Source organism: Cnephaeus nilssonii (assembly GCF_951640355.1).
Source record: "Cnephaeus nilssonii genome assembly, chromosome: 21".
In the NCBI taxonomy this organism is placed as follows: domain Eukaryota; kingdom Metazoa; phylum Chordata; class Mammalia; order Chiroptera; family Vespertilionidae; genus Cnephaeus; species Cnephaeus nilssonii.
In genome coordinates this window covers 16,278,444-16,302,304 of record NC_137092.1, presented here as the reverse complement: position 1 = coordinate 16,302,304, position 23,861 = coordinate 16,278,444, and the positions used below count along the sequence as shown (strand labels likewise).

General features: G+C 54.0%; 2 protein-coding genes across 6 annotated transcripts in view; both read left to right on the top strand.

The window, feature by feature from the left end:
- The window catches only part of IQGAP3 (IQ motif containing GTPase activating protein 3), a 40,952-nt gene extending 39,733 nt beyond the window's left edge, over positions 1 to 1,219 (top strand). For both annotated transcript variants that reach the window (XR_013813006.1, XR_013813007.1), the window contains exon 39: positions 1,131 to 1,219. The gene's annotated coding sequence lies outside the window, so the exon portion shown is untranslated. The remainder of the gene's footprint in view (positions 1 to 1,130) is intronic.
- Positions 1,220 to 10,940: 9,721 nt separating this feature from the next.
- The window catches only part of MEF2D (myocyte enhancer factor 2D), a 40,000-nt gene continuing 27,079 nt past the window's right edge, over positions 10,941 to 23,861 (top strand). For 3 of the 4 annotated variants that reach the window (XM_079760816.1, XM_079760817.1, XM_079760815.1), the window contains exon 1: positions 10,943 to 11,272. The gene's annotated coding sequence lies outside the window, so the exon portion shown is untranslated. Of the gene's footprint in view, positions 11,273 to 23,861 lie in introns of all 4 variants that reach the window. The other variant, XM_079760818.1, reaches the window with a different exon arrangement.

Here is a 23,861-nt window from a genome sequence, read left to right as displayed (position 1 = left end):
ACGCACCCCAACCAGGGCTGGGGATTGAGCCAGCAATCAAGGTACGTGCCCTTGACTGGAATCGAACCCAGGACCCATCATTCCACAGGCCGACGCTCTATCCACTGAGCCAAACCAGGTAGGCTCACTTTTTAAGGAACAAAAGCTTCTGCTAACACCTTTCACTGAATTTTCTTGGGGGTTCATCTTTTTCTCCTGCACTTTCCTTTTCTCTTGCCTCTTCTTCAGCTTTGTGTTCCTGTTCTGGCACCAGCTCCTCATTAGTCCATTCCTCAGGAACCACCTCTAGGCGCTCCTCAGCCACACCAGGGTAAAGCTGTTTGCCGTCTTCAGTCACAGCCTTGCTGATTTTTGCAACCTTTGTGCTACAACGTTACGATGGCTGATACATACTTTTTGGCTCTGTTACCATCTTATGGAACCACCATCATCTATGCAGTCCATCATGGATCGAAAATTCTTCTGTGGCGCATGACTGTTTCTCACAATATTTGATATTTGCATAGATTGCACCACAATAAGCCTAGTGAACAGCGTCTAGTGGTCACCACACATTGTTACTATTTTTTTCTTGCGATGAGATGTGCTTCTCAGTCTTGAAGGCATGCATTCAAATCACCCATGAATCCTGTTAAAATGCAAGTTGTGATTAGCAGGGCTGGAGTCTGCTGAGCTTCTCGGCAGTGCTACCGTCTCCCGGGCGATGTCCACACTGAGTAGTCAGTGGCCTGCGACCCCCAGCGACTGCAGATGACCCCTGCTTGCTTCTCTAGCTTTCCCAAAGGTGGTGGAGGCTCCAGCCTAGAGTTTTGAAAATCTATCTTTCCCTCTCTTAAAGACTGGAGCCTTCTATTTTTACCTCCAGTCTTTTGACACCTCTTCTTCTATTCTCCAAAACTCTTCACAGACCGGGGGCAAGGCCCCACCGCCATCTGTGCACCCTCTCTCCACGCCGCCGCTGACCTTCACAGGGTGGAGGTAGGAAGTCCTCGAACAAACGGGCGGTAGACTCGATTCTCACCTTTCCAGCACTTCAGATCTCTTCTTCCCACTTTAAATATCTGCCTTAGGAGAGAAATAGCAAGAAAATGCAAGTTGGGAATTGTGTTCCTTTTGTCTTCTGTCACCAGGACTCTACTTGCTTCAGCGGAGGACTCTTTTTTGATACTCTTTCTTGTTCCAAATATGACCGACCTCCCCCTGGCCCCGGCCATGAGAAAGAGGAAACTCAGATGTTCCATAAACCTCTGCTTCCTGGTACTATACCAACAGGTTTGCAACCCCTTGGTTGGCAAACGGTCCTCTTGTTCTGTAGGGGATGGATGGAGAGGGGCTTTGTTGCAAGGCACCATACATACATCCATTTTTACACGATCTACTGTAATTTTTGCAGCACTTCTATTATTTTTTTTATCCTCACCCTAGGATATGCCTTCACTGATTTCAGAGAGAGAGGGGGAAGGAGAGGGAGAGAGAGAGAAACATTAACATGAGAGGGAAACATCGATTGGCTGCCTCCCACACGCACCCAGACTGAGTATCAAACCCGCAACCTGGGTACGTGCCCTGACTGGGAACCGAACCCTTCGGTGTATGCTCCAACCAACTGAGCCACACAGGCTAGGGCTTTGCAGCACCTTATCAGTATTGCCCTCACATTGTCACTGAGGACACTGAGGCTCAGAGAGGATCAATGACATGTCTCAGGTCACAAAGCTAGAAATGACTGAGCTTTTTGTATGTGCCACTTCCACATCGCATCCCATGGGAAGGTCTTCAGAGCCCATAACAGGCATGGCGCTGTCATCTCCTGTGGTAACAGTGCCTTCTTCTGGAACAGCTCCCGGCGACCCGCCTGAGGCCCTTCTTGAGGAGATGTCACTCTTTTCAGAAATACACCTGGGTGGTTTACTTGGATTGTTGTTATTGTTTCATCCTAAATGTGCTTGTGAGTAGATAATGCACCATGAACATTCCTATTAGTGAAAATCTTTCAGTGTTGGGATCCATGCTTTCAAACCTTTTTTAAAAAGGTCAGAAGCAACAAATGAATCCATAGCTAAATGGAACAACAGATATCCCTCCCTTCCTCTCTCTCTAACACCAATAAATAAAAATAATGGAATTCAGTGGAGTACTTCCGCTTTGGGAACACAGACATCCAGGGCGGGTGTGGGACCCCCCTGCCAGGCCGCCTCCCCTCTGTGGAGACTCGGTCTGACTAGGAGGCTGGTGCAGGTTACAACCAGCTTTTCCTCTCTTTCTGGCCCCACCAAGATGCCACCCTCAGGCCTTTGCCTTTCCACTGAGGCTCCTGCCTTTTAGCAGATGGGGCAGGCCCTGGACCCTCCTGTCACTCTGTGAAAGATGCTGAACCTGGTCTTGGGTTCCCTAACCTCCGTCCTCAGAGTCTGATGAGTGTCACAGGCGTGCGCACACACAGCATTCTGAGAAAGGACCACACACTTACTCATTAACATGCCTGCTGAGTGATGGAGACAGCCCTCCTCTGTAACTGTCTTGAGGAAGATGGGAGAGGGAGCCTTGAGCTTTGTCCACCCTGCTCCTTTATACCTTTCTGCCTCTGAGTGTTAGGTGCCAGGGCCCCCTCCAATGCCCTCCAGGTACACAGACTTTGGTTGCTTAGCAATGGTGTGCCTCTTCCCAGACCTCAGCAACTTCCCTTGCAGCTCTCGTAGCAGCCAAAGCAGGGAGAGCCAGGCTAGAGCTACAGGAGCTGCTGCCGCCGCCGCCGCTGCTGCTGCCAGGGAATGTGTGGGAACAAGCCCCCAAAGAGGCCCAAATGTGGAACCCCAGGTTCCTTTATAACTCTCAAGACACTCACTCCTGGAAAGTCCTGCCATGCTGCCCTCTCCCCAGCTTCTGCCAGATTGCTGGCTCCCCCTCCCACATTGCGCTTCTCAATCCCACGTGTCTGCCCTGGGCTCTGGATCTGCCCCTGTGGTCTCTCCTCTTGCCCCTGTCCTTTTGCCCAGGCTATAACTCCAGCTTCTCTTTGGCCCCTGCTGCTCAGACTGTAACTTCCAGTCTCCTCTTCACTAACACAACCCCCTTACACACCACCTCCAAGGGCCATGATCCTATGTTGCCATAGCAACCATGATACACCCCTTGTTACCATCTTTCTAGGAAAAGCCTGTGGTGGGAGGGGGTCATGAAGAGCCCCTAGGGGAATCCTGCTTTCCTCACTGAGCCTGCCCTGGACTTTAGCTTCAATGGAGACTGACCTTAGGCTTCTGGCAACTGAGAAGAGGACCAGGCCCAGCCAAGAAAGCAGGCCCTTCCTGCTGCCCTCTCCCCGTCCTCTCGGCTGCAAGATCAGAGTCTTCAGGAGAAACCTCTGGAGAGGCTCACACCTGACGCCAGGAACCTGCCTGCCCCCAGCTGACAGAGTGCCTCCCGTCTCCCCATCTGTGTCCCCTGACTTGACCTCTTTACCTATACCCCCTGCCACCCCCTTCCTTAGTCCTTGATGCTTGGGTCTGACGACTGTCTCTGGGTTAAGAACCAGGACAGCCCGGCCAGCGTGGCTCAGTGGTTGAGTGTTGACCTATGAACCAGGAGGTCATGGTTCCAATCTGGTCAGGGCACATGCCTGGGCTGCGGGCTCAATCCCCAGTGTGGGGCATGGTGAAGCAGCCGATCAGTGATTCTCTCTCATCATTGATGTTTTTATCTCTCTCTTTTTCTACCCCTTCCCTTCTGAAATCAATTTAAAAATATATTTTAAAAAAATAACCATGACAAGAAAGCATTCAGCAAAGAGACAGCTGAGAGGAGATACAGAGTGAAGAGAGATGGGGTGGAGCTCAGCTCCCAGGTAGGATGGGTTAGGAGAGGTGCTGAAACGAGGGCAGGAGGGAAGCTTGGGGACGGGTGGTCTAGATGCTGCCTTCCAGCAGAGGAAGCAGGCAAACAGCAGATGGAACAGAGGAGGCAGGAGGCCGGACCAAATGACCTCACCCAAACCCTGTTGTCTGCTGCTGTTGCAACCTGGCGAGACTCCCGGCTCTCCTGGGTCCCCAAGTAGGAGAGCTTTTTATAGTTCACTCCCCAACTTGGGTTTGAATAATTAAACAAGATGGACAGAAATAGCAACTGGTCGGCAAAAGCTGTTATTTTGGGGTTTTCTGGAACACAGAGTGCTCCTGGGTGCCACCCCACTCCTGCAGGGGGTGGAGCCAGCATCAAGGCCTATGGGAGATTTTTGTGGGGGAAACCCACCTGCATCTCTCCCACAGCCCCACCCCTATCCTGGCCCCTCAGGAGGGTCTCACCGCTTCTTCCAGGTCTTCAAGGAAGGAGAGGGCTCTTACTACCTCTTGCTCATAGCTCCTCCCCCGGCAGGAAGGCCCTTCTGTTGTCTGTCAGCCCTGGTACTTCAGAGATGGGGACAGATACTGACAATGAGACCAACCAGCAGCTGCAAGACAGGCTGAACCAGGACGAGGTGGCTACTGATCCTCTGACCGAGAAGCTGGAATCAGGTTTAAGAGGTGTTGTGCCTCCTGCCCCCACTATAACTATTGGGAAGCTAGGGAGGGAATGAATGAAGGTTGGGGTGGGTGGGGGGAGGCAGAGTCGGAGAAAGGAATTGATGGGGGGACAGACTAGGCTCCAGAAAAGAAAAGGCCAGAGATGGATTCCTGTCTGACTGAGAAATTTAAAAGGGCAAGAAGCTCCCCTCTCCCTGCTCCCTTTCAGTGTCTTATGTCCCTGGCAGAAGCCCAGCCTGGGTTTCCTGGGACAGGGTTTCAGCAGCTGAGCTGGGGATGGGGAGAGGTGGGGAGGCCCCCTCAAGTCTCCACTGCAGGCCAATCATTTGCAGCTTGTTTGCATAATACTTTTTATTCAACCACAGAGATTAGGGCCTCACCCCAACTCTACCTGAGGCTCCACTACAGAGCTTAAAACCTGGGCACAGAGGGGACATTTCTAATGTTTTCTCCTTTTGGGTAACAACTTCAGGGGTCAGATTTCAGGGAACACTGATATCATTCATTCATTCCTGTTTATTCATTCAGCAAACATTTTTTAAAAATATATATATTTTAGCCCTAACCGGTTTGGCTCAGTGGATAGAGCATTGGCCTGCGGACTCAAGGGTCCCAGGTTCGATTCTGGTCAGGGGCGTGTGCCTTGTTTGCGGGCACATGCCCAGTGGGGAGTGTGCAGGAGGCAGCTGATCGATGTTTCTCTCTCATTGATGTTTCTAACTCTCTATCCTTCTCCTTTTCTCTCTGTAAAAAATTAATAAAATATATTTTTAAAAAATATATATTTTTTTAATTGATTTTTTTACAGAGAGGAAGGGAGAGGGATAGAGAGCTAGAAACATCGATCAGCTGCTTCCTGCACACCCCCTACTGGGGATGTGCCGCAACCAAGGTACATGCCCTTGACTGGAATCGAACCTGGGACCCCTCAGTCTACAGGCCGATGCTCCATCCACTGAGCCAAACCGGCCAGGGCTCAGCAAACATTTTAAAAGCACCAGGTGGTATAAGCCTCCCACTGTATTGATGCCGAGAATAAATTAGTATAGCAAGGTCCTTGACTCAAAAAGCTCAGTTCAGTGCGGGAGATGGCCATCTTAAAACCTACTCCCCACCAGTATTGAGTGCTTGCTATGCAATAGATATCACACAAGAGCTTCACAGAAATTGTCCCATTTAATCCTCATAGCAAGTCTATGGTCTAAACAGCATTGACCCCGTTTGACAGTTATTAGAACTAAGAGAAAGAGACTCGTCCAAAGTCACTTAGCTATATAAATGGAATTGGAACACAGGTGTACATGATTCCAAGTTCGGTACTTTTAACCACTGTCCTATGGTCACTAATGCATGGAAGGAAGATGCAGGTTCATTAAATGCCATGTGTGAGTGTTCAAAAGAGAGTAAGATTGTCTTTAGCTGTGGGTATGTGCAATGCATGCTCAGTGGGGCAATCAGGGAAAGCTTCCTACAGGAGGTGGCTTTGTACTGGACTCCATCCGTATCCCCTACGCGTTTTGTTCTTAGTGCTGAGAATACCAAGTGAACAAAGTCCTTAGACGTGTGGAGGAGAGGCTGAAGTTGTAACAGGGCTAGTCTTCAATGTTGAGTCTTTTTCACCCTCAGAGCTGTCCTGCTCCTTCTGGGTCTCTCTCCTAGGCGCAGCCTTCTGGGGAACATAGATGGACGTCTTTCCTAATGTCTATCCTGCATTTCTTCCCGTTCCAATAGATTTTCCCACCTCCCATTTCATTCCTCTTTTTCAAATCTCACAGCAGTAACCGGGCAGACCCAAAGCTTCTGGCCCTTTAAGGCCACCTTCTTCCCCCCACGTGCCGTCTGGTTGGGTTGGCGACGCTGACGCACGCGTGACGTCAATGGCAGCTGGCGCGGTCTGGGCACGAGGAGCGAAGTTGGAATGGGGGTTGGGGGGCGAGAGCCAGAAGGCGGTCATTTGCATTTAAAGGGGCCATTCCTGGATTAGTGATCAGGACTTGAAAGAAATGTGTATCTGGCAAACTTTACGTCCTGGACTACGGGTAAAGAAAAGGCGCGATGCAGCTGAAGTCGCCGGTGACTGCAGTTTGCGATGTCAATTATGTCCTTCCGCGTAAAGGGGAAATAGTCCTTCGGTGCCCCGGCTGGAAGCACGTGACCTGGAGGGGGCGGATGGGGAGGGGAGAGAGAAGGAGGGAGGAGTTGGGGAGACGACTGTCAGGCTGCGTTTCAGCTGCCCCCACCCCCACATCCTGCCCACCCTCCTGCAGCTGCCACCACATCCTGCCCAGGCAACTTGGGCGGGTGGGGGGGAGCGGGGGACGGGCACTGACCTAGGACGTGGCTGTGGAACCCCTTCCCTGCCCCTTTCAGTTCCAGGGTTGCGCCTCTGCCCTTTGCCCTGGCTGGCCTACCCTCTGGCGCTTTGGGGCACAGCTTTCTGCCTTACTCCTTCCCGCGCCCCCACCCCCCACTCCCTTACTCCCGCCCACTTCTGGCCTGTGGGACTTGTCCCAAACCCAAAATCAGAGCCCCATTCCTGGGCTAGCAGTTATCAATGGACAAATACAGGTGTTCAATACAGTTTTTATAATTTTAACCTAGATGCAGTTACACAAACACTCACAGATTTATATAACAGATATTTGCTGAGCACGTTCCATGCCAGGCCCTGCAAAGCCCCGGAGACCCAAATTTGAGTTAAACTGTTGCCTTCAAGATGCTCAAGATCTCGTGAAAAAGAATAAATTAAAAATCAAAAATAGCACAATATGGTGTGCACTGATGGAGTAGATACACAGAGTAGGGAGCACTATGCACAAGTGGAGGCACAGGTGGACACACAAGTCCACATGAAGAATGTGTGCACAGAAGGACCACCAGTACTCTGCTGATAGCCCTTTCCCTCACAAGCAAGATGTAAGATGTGGGGGGAGAGTGGAGCCTTTGCTAGGATCATTGGAATGATCCACCCAATGGAAGAGTTTATATGGATGGAGGTAGTGGGTGGAGACTGTTCACATGCTTGTGGGGAAGGCAAGAGGGGTCACCAAGCAGCCAAACAGGCTTGTACAGCAATAATGGCTCCCCAGAGATACGCAACAATGGGCAGGAAGAGAAGCAGCTCTTGGGGGTGAGGAAAATCTTTCCAAATTAGGTTGAATTGGGGATGCTTGGGGAGGCATAAATAAAGGGAGCTATTGATGCCATTTGGACTTAATGAAGAGGATACCGTATAGAGGCGTTTACACACACTTCGTAAGACTTTGGATGTCTTTCTGACTCCTTGGGGGCGGGGGTTATAGCAACTTTGGGCTGTTAGATGACTTTTCTCTAGGAAAGATGGGTTGGTAGCCAGAGGAGAAGAAGGAAAAAGGAGACCCAAGCTTCTGAGCCTGCTCAGACATTTTCCGCCTAGAGGATTGTGGGATGGGTAGTCTAGGGGCTAGAAGGAAAAGATGCAGTGAGTCACTTTCAGGAAGTCTTTATTATAATCTGATTTCCAGCAACATTTCTCCCTAGATCCTTTCTTAGTCCTCCCCAGAAATCAAGACCTCATGTTTGTTACTTTTCCTTTCCCATGAAGTTCTCTCTCTCCATATACATATATGTTATATATATATATATATATATATTTCTATCCCTCACCCTCTCCTACATTTATAAATTCTATCCCTCAGCCTCTCCTACTCTGTTCTTTAGTGAATTATCATTTCAGCATATCAGGGTCCAGGACATTCCATCTCCTTTCCTGAGCTAACACCACCTTTAGTTTCTCCCTCCAGCTCCTGGCCCTTTAATACCCTCCCAGGTGACTCACCTTCCTTCCTCATTCCTTTGTTAAGGACTCAACATTCCAAGGCAGGAGGACCAATTGGCCAATCACAGCCCTGGCAAGCCTGCCTCTGGCTTAGATTGGCTGGAGCTATGGTCGGTGGGAGGCTCAACACTCAGATCTATAGAATTTGGGGAGGGGGTTTCTGGGAATCAGCCCTGGGCAAGAATTTGTTCCAGGGCTGCTAATGTTTTTGAGAAAATCCTACTAGTAGAGCTGGGCTAGAGAGGTATCTGGCTTGCAGAATCTCAAAACTGGAGGCTGGCAGAGAACCCAGCTCTCTAGGTCCTCTGGGGACTTGGCTGCCCCCTGCCCACTTGTGTTTTTTCTGTGATTTGGGACCCAATGGTCTGAAGGCTGAGTTCCCAGGCCTGTTCCTAAGAAGTCTTTTTCAGCAGCCCTGGATCTCTCCAGTCTCAACATTCTGCTTTCCCGACATCGGAAACAGCCGGAAAATAAACACCCTGATGACTAAACGGTTTCTCCAGCTAGAGCTTGGGGAAGCACTAAAAATAGAGGCCACAAGCGAGGGGAGGTTCCCCACTTGGGGGGGGGGGGGTGCACTTTCCCATCCTGCTACAGCCACAGCCCCAGGCCTGGCACAAGGCTCTGTTCTCAGAGTCCTTGGGGACAGGGCCCATGGGCTTCCCTTGCCTACCCTATCCTGGCCGGGAAGACTATAACATCTGGTGCCGGGGCCCCACCTCCCAGATATAATGGGGAACTGAGAAACTGCATTTTGGGACAAAGTGGGACACTTTAAATCAAGTTTCCTGAAGGAGGGGCCAGATGGAAGGGTTGGAAACTGAGGCCGAGAAAATAGGAGCCTGCTGGCTCCCTGTCTTAGGACATTTAAGATAAGCCTCTAAACCTTTTTTTTTTAAATATATATATATCTTTTTATACAAATTTTTATTGATTTCAGAGAGGAGGGCAGAGGGAGAGAGATATAGAAACATCAATGATGAGAGAGAATCACTGATCGGCTGCCTCCTGCATGCCCCCCACTGGGATCAAGCCCGCAATCTGGGCATATGCCCTTCCTTGACCGGAATCAAACTTGGGACCCTTAAATCCGAAGGCCGATGCTCTATCCACTGAGCCAAACCAGCCAGGGCAAGCCTCCAAACCTTTCTGCAGAGCAATTCTACTGAGCTTGTCTCCTTTGAGACTTGTATGTGATAATGGGTCTAAAGGGGTCTTTGTAGTCCAGCCCTTGAGTTATTATAATGCAGCATGAAGTACTGTTCTAACCAATCTACTTGTGTGAACTAATTTAATCATAGAGCCAAATTTAGGGGTTAGGTACTATTACCACCATCTCCAGTTTTACCCATGAGGATCATGAAGTACAGGGCAGTTAAATAATGTGCCTCTGTTCACAATTAATAAATGGTGGAATAAGGCTTTGAACCAAGACAGCTTGACTATTTCAAAGTTGATGCTTCCAATCACTGTGACATGCTGCCTCTCTCTGTACATGCTAGTCTTTTCAGCACTTAACCCAGAATCCAGTTTTTGTCCAGTAAATCGAACCCAGCCAGATAGAAATCAGGGGGTATGAAGAACTGAGTGCCCTTCTGTTCTGCAAGGTTCTTTGAGATCTAAGTCAGATTCCATCATTTCCTCAAGCTCGGGTAAAAAGCAGAACTTAGATGTAACAGAGATGCTGGAGAGGAAATCTGGCTGGTATGGCACCCACACTCCTGTTGTAGGGCATGTAAAGATTCACCACACCCTGGAGCAACCAGGAATTTAAAAAAAAATTTTTTTTTTTTTAAAGAGCTACTGCTGCTTCTTTAATAAGAAACTTTTGGGCGTTTCCTATCCTGTAGGGAAATTAGGGTCCCGCCCCTTTAAATTGCCCCCCTTGGCTGTAAGTGCTCCGTGGCCACAGTCACTGGGGATTAGGTCACCCAAGAACTATGAGCTGTCGCTTTAAATTGCTGGGCGTCTGCCGAGCCAGGCCCTGGCAGGGAAGGGGTCTGTCACAGGTAGAGGGAGCAAACGAGCTCCCTAAGGAACCCCCAGAAATGAATGTGTCCCTTTAAGTGAGCTTGGGCACACAGTAAGCGGGGGAGATGGAATCCTTTCTTCACTTAACGTCTACCCTTAATTTATCTATTTAGACTCCCACCTCCCAACTCTCCTGGGGCTTGGGGGGAGCTGTCGAGTAGCGTGTGTGTCTCTGCTCCTCTCTGCGCACAGAGCCTCCCGGAAAAGGACCTCCTTAAGCGCATGGTAGCAGCAGCGCTAGGCAGCGGTCCCGCGAGCTCTGGGGGCCACCTCTACCGCGGGCCGAACCCTTTAAAGGCCTCTGGGTCTCGCCTCCCCACTTTGCCTCGCTCTGTCCCTCCCTCCCTCCCTCCCGGCCGGCGGAGGGATCTGCCGCTCTTGGTGCTACAGCCTAGCTTGGTCAAGCGGAGGGGCGGGGGCTGACCCGGCCCGGCCCCGCGGGCCAAGGGAAGCGAGGGGCGGGGCCGCGTCCCCGGTCCCGCCCCTGCTTGGGCCCCGCCCCCGAGGCACCACAAGTCCCTCCCATTGGCCTCCCGCCTGTCCATCACCACTGTTTCCCCACCCCTCAAGCTAGGCTGAGCAGTGCCTACGTCGGCCTTGACTCCCAGGGGCTGGAGGAGTTACCTTTGGAGCCCGAAAGGAGGAAGGAAGCAAAATATCAACACAGCGGAGGCGAGTCGGGTATTCGGCCCCGGTCCCCCGCCTGCCCGCCGCCCGCCTGCCCGCCCCCCACGCCCACGACGGGGGTCCAGGCCCCTCGGCGCCGCCCAGAGCCCGCGTGGACACCAGCCTCATTTATTATTCCCCCGCCCGGAGCTGCGGCTTCCCGGTGTTAAAGATACCCCGGACTAGAAGCGAGAGCTACCCCTTCTCAGCCGTGACACCCCCCTTTTCCCCAGCGGGACCGGTGAGTAGAGAAAAATAATGTGCCTGTCGCTTTAAGAGGCCCCCTCCCCCACTCCGTCTTGGGGTTGAGGTGGAGGGTGGTCCCGACTGTCCCCCTGAAGGGGTGGGATGGGGTGGCCACCTGGGCCGGGAGAAACTCGCGGAGCGGGCTGTGTTTTCGTGTGGCGTTGGTGGGAGACTACATGGGGGACTGTTTGTGTTAGGGAGTCGGCTGTGGGGGACAAGTGGGGCGGTCTAGGGGGTCGGGGTGGGGACGGGCGGCTTGGAGGCGCGCCGGTCTGTTGGTGTCCGGGGGTTCCAATGGTCTCCGAGTGGACTGGGAAGGGAGGCCATCCTCAGAGGGGCCCTCCGGTGACAGCCGGGAGCGACTGACATTTTAACAGCCGGCCCCCCCTCCTCCCTCCTCGCGCCGCCTGTTCCCTCCTCCTTGGCCCGAAATGGTGCAGAAGGGGGCCTGGGAGGGCGGCGGGAGGGTGGGGGCGGGGGGAGCCGCAGCTGTTTGGGAAGCGGGGGAGGGAGGAGAGATGTTGTTCAGATGACACCGGGGTGGTGGGTTGGGGTGTGTGAGTGTGTGTCCGGGCCCGGGTTTGCCGGGTGCCTATGGAGTTGGGACGCAGAGTCACCACGGAGGTGGACACGCAGGATCCTTCCTTGGGACCTCCTAGCCCGCTTCCGAGACCTCTGATCTGGTTTGTCATCAGCCCCAGCTGGAGAACCCCTGGCCAGAAGTTTGCAGCTGTGCAACATCTGGGCAAGAGTTCTCCAGGCTCTCCATCTATGGCCAGCTGGTTTGGGCTCAGAGTGGGGGTCCCGGGGATAGGGTAGAGGCTTTTGGGGAGGGAGGGCCAAGGAGACTAAGATGCATCTAGTCTCTCCTTCAGTCTCTTTCCAGTGCCAGCCGCCATCCTTTAAGGTTTGGGTCTCACAGAGATGGGGGAAAGGGCCTCCCCTTCCCCAGTAATTCAAACTGCCCTCTTGGAAGCCTCCTGAGGTCTCATGAGAGGAAGGGTCCTGGGTGTGAGCAGTCTTGGAGCCACTGAGTAGGTTATCCCAGGTTTGTCCTGAGTGGGAAGCTCTCTGTAAGTCCCCTTAAGTAGTGCATTGTTGATGGGTTGGGGGAGGGTACCGTGAGTGGATCCTGTGTGTCCCCTACCCTGTGTCCAGCCTCCCTTTTAAGGTTTCCTTATAGGCCTTGTTTTTGGGGGTGGGGTAGTTGGGGGGTGGCCCTCCCCTCCCCATCCCCTCAATGGGCCTCCTAGGCATTTCAGGTGCCAGCCTTGACTGTGGGAAATTTGCCATCTGGGGCAGTGACCTTGGGCTGCTCTGGCCTGGAGATAGGAGGGGAGCACAAGATTGAGTGTTTTGAAGTTAGGGAGCTGTCCACCTCCTGCTCCCCTCCAAACCCCCAGCAGGGAAATCTCAGTGGTCAAGGAGAACATCAAAAAGGCACATGTCATTGTTCACACACGTCCACCCGCCTGCGGCCAAGGGTCACACCCGCTCCAGGTCTGAGCCTTTCTGTTCCAGCTCCCAAGGCCTGCCTGGGAATGAATTTCCTTCCTGTGGTTTCCCAGTGCTGGGCAGGAGGTGGGGGTGGGATGGAATCAATGTGAGATGGCTGAGGACCCGTTTCTATGAAGTCATTGGGGGACACCGGCGCTTATATATAGCTCTTTCCTCACTTGCCTGAGCACGGGTATTTGGACCCTTGGGTCTCGGTAGTCATATTCTCATTGTCACTTCCCTGTCCCCAACACACCTGGTATGTGTGTGTGTGTGTGTAGCTAAGATCACACAGCAAATCTATGTCAGAACTTTAGTCCAACCGCCACTCTCTCAGGTATGGATGGCTTCACAGTAGGAAGAGACCAAAGGAAGGAAGACACAATTCTTGTTCTTGGAGGCCCTGGTCCAAGGAGGGAAAGAAGCAGGACCCAGTCAAAGAGCATCCTAATCCTTGTGTTGAGGGGTGGGTATGGGAGGCTGGGCTAGAGCTTCTTCTGTGTGCTGTACCCAGTGCCTGGAACAGAGTGATGGAAGACGTGGAAGGACGGCGGGTGCTGCCCATTGCTCACCCCACTCTGTACCTGCTGCCCTGCCCTGGAGGGGCCTGGGCTTCCCAGCTCTGCCTCTCTTGGCTACTGGATCCTCTCATCAGCTGGGAGATATAATAGTCTTTCTGGCTGCTGTTATATAATCTCTCTCCAGCAGGTTTTTCTTTAAAAAAAAAAAAATCCTCACTGGGTCTTTTTTGGGAGGTGTGATGGGGGAAAGATGGCGAGTAGACAGTGCAGGTGGGAGACTGGAAGACCAGTAGCAAGGAGGGGTGGTTAGACAAGGGTTTAGACCCTCTTTGATTGCTATCTAGCCCCTCCCCCCCCCTCCTCTGACCGTGCCCTGGGATGGTCTCTTTTGCTGTGGTGTTCCTGGTCCTCTGCTCATCCTGTCAGTCTTCTCCTCCTGGGCAGCTGGGTCCCCGGCCCTCTCTGGCTGGCACTGGGTCCGGAATCTCAGCGCTTACCTTTGTGCTGGCGGGGTGTGAGTGGGCCGTGTCACACACTGTCCCACCCGTTTCTGTATCTCTGGGGACAACGGGGGTCAGGGGCAAATGGCTGGGTTTACCATTTTTCTAGTTGTATTTGGAGCCAGGCCCCCTGCTTCTCTGCCCCTCTCGTCCAGAGGGTGGTGGCCTTAGTGGAGAAGATGAGTCAGTGAGGTGGGTGATAGAGGTCTCCACCTCTTGGCCACACGTCCGAGTTGGGGTTCACCTGGGTTCTAGCAGTTGAGTATGAGGAGGAGATGTCCTAGAACCCATCACCAGGGGTTAGATTCTGGTCTTGTGGCTCTGGGGGCAGGTTCTCCCCACCCCTTGGGACCATGGCCGGAACTCTCCAGGCTTTCGGGGGCCAATGGGTTTGAGGCAATTATCTCCCTTTTACAGGGAAGGAGGAGATGGTGGTGGGGCCAGCATAACCTCAGCATCACTGTAATCACTGGTGGCTTTTATGGGCCAGTCATGGGGTCGGAGTCCGGCCAACTGTCTGTCCTTCTGTCCCAGTTTGGTGACTTACTCATGGGGGGAGGAGGAGGTGTTAGGTGCTAGTAGCTGTGTTCTGGAAGCTGGACACCTTGCTGTGTTGTGGTTGCTGTTGGCCTGTCTGTCCACAATTGCAGCAGGCAGGATGGAACTTAGACCTGGGGAAGAACTTCCCAGTAGATCTAGTTGGTGGAGAGACAGCCGGCTCTAACTGGGCTTGGGAAAAAGGAGATCCCAAAGCACTTTCTTCTTTAGTAGTTCTTGGTGGCTCTGCTGAAAGGCCTTGAACTTTGGCCTAGTGGGAATGGTGCAGTTTGGCTCCTGGAATATTTATTTTCATTTCTCTCCCCCTGCCTGGGGCTGCAAGTATTCTGAGGAGGGTTTGTCCTGGAGCTATGGGATGGGGAGCTTGGGGACCCCTTTCCTCTATCTAGCAGGGGGGCTGGGTGGAGGGTCTGTGCAGACCGAGATGCCCAGATGCACCTGGCAGGTCCACAGCGTTGAGTGGCACACAGGCATGAAGGTGTGCGGTGCATACACGTGGGTGTGTAGCACCCACGGAGCAGCTGCCGCCCTGTAGGGGGTGGGGGGTAGTGAATGGCAAAGATGATTAAAGGATTGGAGACTGGGGATGTGGTGGTGGTGGTGGGGGAGAACTGGAGGTAAGGAGATGAAGGGCATACAAGAACTCTGAAGAGAGAAGGGTTGACTGGAGCATGAGGGATGGAGGTTAGACTACAAACGGGCAGCCCTAGAGCACGGCTTGTGAGTTGTGGAGCCCTGGCTGACTTCCATCACTACCCCTTACATCCCTCCCCTCCCCCACTTACCCTCTGTGGCCCTGGCTTAGCCTGTCTGTGACCCTCGCACTGCTTGTGTGTCCTTGGATAAGTCAGCTTTCCAGATACAGAGGAGTTTCACCCAGCCTTGTGGTGATCAGAGCACCTGGGTGTTTTGGTGGTTTGTCACTGGTTTCTGTTGCCCTCCCCATTCATTCTGATGAGCCCTTCCACTCTGATGCAGCAAGGTTGTATCTGAGCCCTCAGGCATTTGGGGCAGATTCCTGGCTTGGGTAATCTCTGAGGTCCTTCGCATCTGATTTTTCCTTTCCTGAGGCTGTGGCCACAACCTCCCTTTCCTGGGAGCCTAGCCATGCTTCTGGCCAGGCATGGAGACAGGGGGATGCATTCACGAACTCTGCACAGGACCCCGAGAGTCTGGAAGTGGGGTGGAGGTGGGGCAAGGGGGGTGGCTGTCTGATCTCTCTCTCTTGCTGTAGGCTGGGAGGGGAGGGACTTGTCTGGAGCTCTGGCCTGTTGCTGGCCACACCCAGGTGGGACCATATTTACTCATTTAAACTCACCCTCCCAGGAGGCTCTGGGCTCTAGCCTGGTCACTGACCTTGGCTTGGTGCCTCTGGCTGGGTGCTCTGGCCACTCCCTAGGAGTTGGGCAGACCAGGGAAGCATATAGAGAAGGAGCTTTTTTTGCCTCTGGTCAAGAGAGCTTTACCCCACTCACCCTATTTTCCAATATACTTTTGGAGACCAAAAAGCTAAAACTTTTTTAGGTCCTTGGGGACTGGAGGAATGAAACTTCCATTTGTCCTATCCCTGTGTGCCAAGCTCTGTGCTGGGCATGGAAACATATGAAAACGTGTTTCTTTCTCTCCACAGTGTTTTTCATAGTTAGGGAGACTGCATCAGAGGTTTCAGTGACTTGCTCAGGCTCTCCCAGTGAGGAGGGTTAAGGGCGTTTGTCCGAGTGTTACGGGAAGGGCTCTGCCTTCAGGGAGGGCAGTGGGATGGGCGGCCAGGGGAGACCCTGGAGAGGGAGGAGGATGTGCTGAAGGGAAGAGCAGGCCTCGTAGGATTCCCTGGCAGAGGGCAGAGGATTAAAGTCTGGTGGTGAGTGGAGAGAAGGTGCTTTGTTCCCTGAGGTGTTGTCTTTTGATTGAGTGCCACAGGAGAGAGCCCCCAAAGCCGGTCCTTAGGAAGGAGGTGTGTCCTTTTTTCCAGACATCAGGGTTAGCCTGGCCTAGGACTTGCCAGCTAAGGCACCTACCCAGCAAGTGGGGTGGGAGCCGGCAGTGTCCCAGTAGGGACTCGGTGTATGTGTGTAGGGAGCAGGTGAGCAACTGAAGAGGCCCTGAGGGGACCAACAGGCCTAGGGCTTCGTCTGACCCTGGGGGGGGGGGGGGGGGCTTGGGAAGCTGAGTGCTCCCCAGCCAGTTGTCTCCGGATCTCAGAACCCTTCCCCACTTTGCCCCATGAGCTTTCCAAATCCCTCTAGATTCGTGTTCTTGATTTCCCTGCTCCCATCCTGCCAACAAATACTTGGGGTTGAGGGTTGGGAGAATAAGAAATAAGAGAGAGCTCAACCCCATTCCTCAGGGAAAACCTCCTGTGGAGGGATGTGTGGGAGGAGAAGAGGTGTTGGTCTCTTCATGGCGTCTTCCCGCTGCAGTTGGACAAAGTAACTGGAAGCAATGGGATGGAGCAGATGACCTCGAACCTCGAGTTTTTTTCCTTTAACGCATGCATATGTGACGTATTCGGTGAGGGGTCATGGTTGGGGGTAGACCAGGAGAAAGGCTGATTTTGAAAAGGTGCTTCAGGCCTTTCCATTTACATGTCCCTCGACCTCTGATCCCCTTTCCTCCAGCCCCCACAGCTGCCTGCCTCTCCGCTGACTCCCCTATGCACGCGCTGTGGCAGGCCCATGGGGCCCCTGCTGACTGTGGGAACAGGTGTCTGGGACCGGCTGCTCTCTCTCGTCTTGCCCACCTGTCAGCCCAGGGGATAGGGAGCTGATGGGGAGGGGAGGAGGAACCTCTTGGCCCCCTCACCTGCTCCCTGGGGTGGGGCCCTGGTTATAAAGCGTGGCAGAAGGACTGAGAATAGATCACAGACAGGACTTCCCACTTAGAGGAAGGATAGCTCCAGATCATAGCAATGGCAGAGAAACCTTGGTAGGCAAGGGTCCTTGCTGGCAGAAGTCAGAGGGGTCTTTGCACATGTCTTCATGAAAAAGTGAGAAGCTGGGTATTGGTGAGGAGCATGAATTTGCATAGCTGTGTGCAGGTCCTCTCCCCAGTCCCCCGCCTTCCTGGGCCCCCCTCCATCTGGCTGGGCATCTTAGGCTCACCTGGCACCTTTCCTGAAAGCAGCAAGCTAATCCTGTAAGAGCCGCCTGGCTGGCCTTCTCAGCAGGCCCACGCAGCTGTGCTGCCTGCCCTCCCTTGCCAGGGGCTTAGAGGACTGTCCTTCCGAGTCAGAAGGAGACCCAGGCGCCTCCCTGAGTGGCCCCTTTAAATCCTCTGTGGCTTCCCAGGGTCATGATTTCTCTAGGAGGATTTGCTCTCCCTGATTGGATTGGCCTCTTTCGGGCCCCCTGTCTGTAACTGTAGGTGGACACATCACACTCATCCTCCACCTTTTATCCGAATTGGTGCTGTCCAGTCTGAGGGCCCAGGCCTCAGGGCCCCTCCCCTCTCTGCTTGCTCTCACTGTCCCAGCAATGGGGCCTGACTCTGCCTTCATCTGCTTCAGTCAGAGGAGGCCTGCCTTGTTCTGTGGGTGGGAAGACAGGACCTCACAGCTTTAAATACGGGGCCAACCACTGCCCTGGAAGAGAGTGCTCCTCTGAGACTGCCTACTTGCTGCCTGCTTTTCTCCACGTTTTCCTCTTCAGCCTGCTCTTCCTTTGGCCAGGGGCCCGCACTCCATAGTTACCCCCTGCCCTCATTTCCATGGGAAGTCCCTCCCCTGGTCTAACCAACAGCCCATCCGCTGCAAAGGCAGGCAGCCCAGACCCAGCACTGGTATCACTATGCTCACCCCAACGGCTCTCAGGCTGACCCGCCCCCCAAGGTCCCAGCTGCCACTTTCACTTCTGTCTCCTGAGACCCCAGAGGGAAGTTGGGTGGGGAGTGGAAGGTGACACACTAACCGTCCCAACTGCCCCCACCTCTCCTCATCTGAGGAGAGGGATGGCCTGCGTCCTGTCTGCCGGTCTCATTTAGATGACTGAAATGCAGTGCAAGGGTTGGCTGTAGTGAGAGGGATAGTGGTTAGATAGCAGGAAGGACTTCCCAGGATTGGAGACCACTGATGGACTTCATTGTTTTAGAGGGTATGGCTGAAAGTGTAGATAGTATAGCTGGACAAGCAGAGGTCAGTTTGACCTCTCCCATTGGTTGGAATGTAATGCCAGGGCCTTCATGCCCTCCAGGTGTTACCAGCTGTCCATGCTTGGTTAGGTGGCTCCTAACCAGGCAAATTTGAGCCCTAGAGACTACTAAGAGGCAAAACTCTGCTCTGGGAAGTCCTCTCTGTGGTCTTGCCTCTCTCTTGCTTGCTGTACTAGCTATTTCCTCTCAGTTGGCACTCTTGGGAAGGGATTTTTAAAGCAGGGATAGAGGTAGAAGTTTGCCACCCACCCCATCCTCCTGCTGCCCAGCCTCTGCACCGAGGAGAAGAATGGGGCTTTTTCCCTGGGGAGCTGCAGGGCAGTTGTGGAGCCAGCACCCTTCATCTCGTGAGTCTTTTCAAGTTCCTCGGCTTCCCTGTTTGCTAATTCCTCATAACTACACCTCCCCTGCCCCCGCATCTCTACCTTGACAGGGACCTGGACAAGACTGGAGGACCTAGTTGGTTGAGAGCTGTAGACAGTGCAGGGAAGGGGGGTTATGTATCAATTCATGAATGCTTTCGGGGGGAGAAAGATGGGCCTGGAGGCCTGAGGTACCAGGAACTCCATTTGGGGGTCCCTAAGTGCCTAGTTTTGCTGGGTGGCCCAAGACCTGGAATGAAAAGTTGAGCTTGATAGAATAGGTCAGAGACACTAGCAAATCCCCCTGCAAATGTGAGGTAGTGCGTCATTACTGATCGGCCTGCTGGGGTAGAGCATGAAGCAAGACTCAGGCTTGGGTTCCAGAATTGGCTCCACTAATGACCATGACAGTGACCGCGGGCCAGTCACTATTCAGTACCCAGAAGCAGGACCCAAACCCTGGGCCTGATAGGTATACCATGTGTGTGAGGGATTGGGATGACTGATGTTGTCCCCAGGGCCTTGTGGGCCTCAGCTGGCACCTGCCCTGGCAGATCTTGAGCCTCTGTTAACCGTTGGCCATCTATTGTGGGGGTTACTGTTCAGAAAGCACCTCCCTCTTTAGCCCCCTCCTTACTCTTTTCTGGCCTCCATATTGCTCTTCCCTCTTTTTTAAAAAAATATTTGTATTGATTTCAGAGAGGGAGGGAGTCAGAAAAATCAATGATGAGAGAGAATCACTGATCGGTTGCCTCCTGCATGCCCCCTCCTAGGGATCGAGCCCACAACCTGGGCATGTGCCCTTGACTGGAATCGAACCCAGGACTCTTCAGTCCGCAGGCCTACGCTCTATCCACTGAGCCAAACCCGCTAAGGCTGCTCTTTCCTCTTAAGCTGGAGAACAGTGGACCCAACCAGGCTATCTCTGCTGTTCCCTCTCCGTGGACTCACACAGTCCTGACTTTTCTTCCTTTTGGGCCTCTCAGAAGAGCACAGGCCTGAATGTTCAGGCGGGAAGGGCACGTGGGTACCTAGTCCACTCCACCCATCCATCGCACTGACCAGTGGGTGAGGCCTGGAGGGAGCAATGACTTAATTCAGGATCACACAGTACACAGTGACTTAGGGCCAAAGCAGGGACTAGAATTCAGTCCAGAGCCCCCATATTTCCCTGGGATGCTGCCGCCCAACCCTTTTCTACAAAATTCAATCTCCTGTTGCTCCCAGATTCTTCCTGAGATCAGGCCGGGTGGCTCCGGGAACTTGCAGGGGTTTGGTTCCTAGGAACCAGCCCAGAGGCCACCAGGCGAAGGCCAGAGCTGGGGTGGGAGGTGCTGGCGCCAGGGAGGGCAGGCTGGCTGCTCCCTCCATAGGGAGACATACAACCTCACGGCTGCCGCAGGAAGGATGAGAGCTAGACTACAGGAAGGACAAGCTAGGGTGGGGAAGCAGTGGAGGAGGCTCAGGAGACAGACCCTCACTGGAGAGGCATCTCCTGGGCAGAGAACAGGATGACCCCATCCCAGGAGATTTGCCAAGGAGAAGAGGGCTGGAAGCCTAGGGTGGGGCCAGGGAGAGTTGTCCGGCGGAAACCCTCCGGAGGGAGGGCTTTCAGCCTTGCTCCCACACTGGATGCTCCTCCTGGCAAGTCAGTTCCTGTCCCTTAAGCTGAGGCTGTAATGCCCTGCCTCCCTTTGCATTCCTAGGGTGCCTGGGACCTGAGACCACCTCTGCCGCAGGTCCAGCTTCCCTGGACTGGTCCTTTCCCCTTCCCCCCAGCCCACAGCCCGCCCCCAGGTCCCTTGTGGGTGAGTTAAAATTAGCTCAGTGCCCAGGCTAAAAATAGCCCCTGCCCAACCCGGAGGCTGCTGGGCTGGGGGAGGGGAGTTCCCGAGGGAGGGGAAGATGGTGGGAACCGGGTTTGGGTAGGGAGCCTGCCAAACTGAACTCCGAAGGGAGGAGGATCAGGGGTAGGGGCCTGCTTGTGTCTTTGAGAGCAGATCGCCTGTGCCTTTTAGAGTAGATCATATAGAACTCAGGGGTGAATGCACAGAGACTGCCACGTGGGAAAGGATGGGGGAGACAGAATGGAGCCAGTAGTGGGTGGGGATCAGGCAGGGGTGGGGGAGTGGGTGGGTAGGGAGGTGGGGGTGGGGTGAGAATTGGGCTTCGAGGAGGGGCCTTTGCTCAGACTTGGGAGAGGTAATGCCCCACTTGAGGACCCGTCCAGTGTTTGTGAAGAAAAGGCTCCCTGTCCAGGCCTCATCTCCTGGTGCTTGGGGCGGTCGCTGGGTTCACCTTCCTGCCCATCTTCCAGAGCTCTTCCTGTGCCTCTGCTTACAGGGAAGCAGTCCCAGGCCCAGAGTGTGACTGGGCAGCTTGTGAGCCCTGGGCTGGGGTGGGAGTGGGGGCGGTACCTAGGGATTGAGAGTGCCCTTGGGCCTTGTGCTCACCGCTGCTCACTCTCAGGACCTGCCTGCCCTCAAGGTTGGACACAGTCCAAAGCCTCAGGGGCAGAAATGCTCCTTCCAGCAGGGGAGGGGGAAAGTGGGCCCAATGCAGGCCCCCAAGGGCCTCTCCCCGCCCTTGCCCAAGGGGGACCTGCCCTTCTCTTGTCTGTCTCTTGGCTGGACTGCAAGTTTTCAGAGCAGGGATGGTGTCCTGTTGAATTACACCTACGCGCCAGGCCTGACATCAGGGTCTTGTCTCTTGTCTACCCACTTATCTCTGCACCTTCCCCTCTGTCTGCCCCTGCCTCTCCCTCTCTCCTATAGCCCTCTCCTGTCGGCCTCTGCACCACACTTAACCTTCTTTCTGGCCTCTACCTCTTCTCTGTCTCCTTTCCTACAACTGTGTGTCTGTCCCCCTCTGTGTCTGCCTCACCCACGCCTCCTCCCTCATTAGTGAGCAGGCTGCTGGAGGCCCCCTGACTGTGGGGGTGATGGGTAGATTGGATTGCCACCCCCTCCCCCAGCTCCTGCTGCTTATTTCATGCCCTGCAGCCCAGCCACAGGGAAGGGGCGGGAGGAGGGATGACAGCTGTCTCCAGCGCCTCCTACCTTCCCCTTCAGTCCACAGCCTGCCGCCCTGGGCAGCCTAGGAGGGAGGGATAAAAGGCCCACTTAATGAGAACTGCCTTCTCACTGTGTGGAAGAGCAGGGTTGGAGCCATATTGCTCTGTGACAGGGGCTGCTCACTCGGCCTCTCTGGGCATATTTGCCTCATTTGACCAGTGCTGGTGTGGCACTTCTGAAAGCAGGTGCCTTGCATTTTCTCAGAGCCTGTGGGACCGAGGACACATCTGGGTGGAAGGATGTGGGAGAGAGGGGGAGGCAGGTACTCCCCTGACACTAGCCATTGGAAGGCACTCACTTCTGTAGCTGCCTGCGAAGGGCAGTCCTGCTGCAATGGTGCTCCAGGAGAGAGCCCTGACCGCTCCCCTGCCCCCACGGGCCCTAGGCCATCCTCACACAGGAACTGAGATAGCATCATTCTGAAACCCCGAGAATAGTTTGAATATTGCTCAGGTACCAGGAGGTGTTACATTGGAGGAGGCTGAGGCCTGCTACTTCTCCCGTACCCCCTCCAAACCAAGACCCCCTTTAGGGTACATTTTGCATATTATCTGCACCTCATTTGCATGTTAATACCACCCACGTGTTCCTACTGGGTCTGTAGCACAGCTTGGAAAAATGGCTGACCATGGGATCCTTCTGGATCTCCCAAGTCTCAGGTCCCCTCAGCCCCTCCTCCTTGTCCAGAATGTTGTCAGATGAGCCTCCCACCCTGCGTCCTCTCTGCTCTCCATTTACAAAGGCTTCTCTGCAGCCCAGCTGCCCTCCTTCCTCCCTCTGCTCCTTCTGTCTCCAGGGGAAGGCTCTCCCTCTCCCTGCCTCACTCCCCGCGCTGAGGAGGTCCACTCCGCCCATCCTGTCCTGCCAGCACTGCCCCTGAGGGTGAATCAGCGGCAGCTGGAGACCTCCAGAGGGTACTTTTGGTGACACAGATGCAGTCAGCCAAAGAGATCATAGCTGTGGCCTGAGGTCAGGATTGGGCAGGCCCTGGGGCCACCACAGCAAGAAGGCCATCCTAGCTACTCCCCCACCCCCTCCTATCTCCACGGCAGCCCTAAGCCCTCCCAAGCCTGGGGCTCCAGGAGAAGTAGCCCAAAGCCAGTTCTTCTGGGAGGGCTTCCTGGAGGAGGAGCAGGTGGGAAAGGAAAAGAGGAATGGGGCCAGGGCAGGCCAGGGAGGAAAGGCTCACATCTGGAGAACAGATGCTAAGGCCTCTGGCTCCTGGAAGTTGGTTAGGTAATTAGGTAGACTGCTAATTAAGGAGGTCCAGGTGTTCATTAAAATCTCGCTAATTGGTTAGGAGGGAAGCTTGGGCAGGATAGGCCTCTATACCTGCGATAGGATCAGTTTAGGGTCCTCTGTGCCCATTCCGGCCCCAGCCACCCCTCTTCCAAAGTCAGGGGTGAGTTCATGTTCTTGTCCCAGAGCTTTCTAAGACTCTGCAACAATGTAGAATGGAGAGCAGAGAGGAAAGAGATTGGTACTGACCGAGCCTGCTTTGTGGGAGGGCTCCTGGTTAGATAGGAGGAAGGACTGCCCTATCTGGCAGTGGAGGGGCAATGGGGAAGGGGCCTTGACAACATGGAATTCTAAAAAGTGCTTTGGGCTACCGGTGGGGATAGATGTTGCCCTCCTGATTTCCCTGTCAGAGGGTGTTGGATGGGTCTCTGTGGCTTCCCTGTCTTCTCAGCCCTGATCCCTCTCACATCCTAGCTCCCCCAGCATGAGGCGGGGGTGGGGGGGGGCGGTATAGGAGATCAGCCAGGGAGCTGGTTGCCAGGCGACAGTTGCCTAAGCAACCCCATCCTCTCTATCTCCATGTGCTCAGGGCTGCTCCTTAGAAGACTTTAGAGTCTCACCCTCTATACCAGCCAACCCAAGGGTGGAGAGGGTTGAGGACTAGAATGGCAGAGGTGGTCGGAAGGT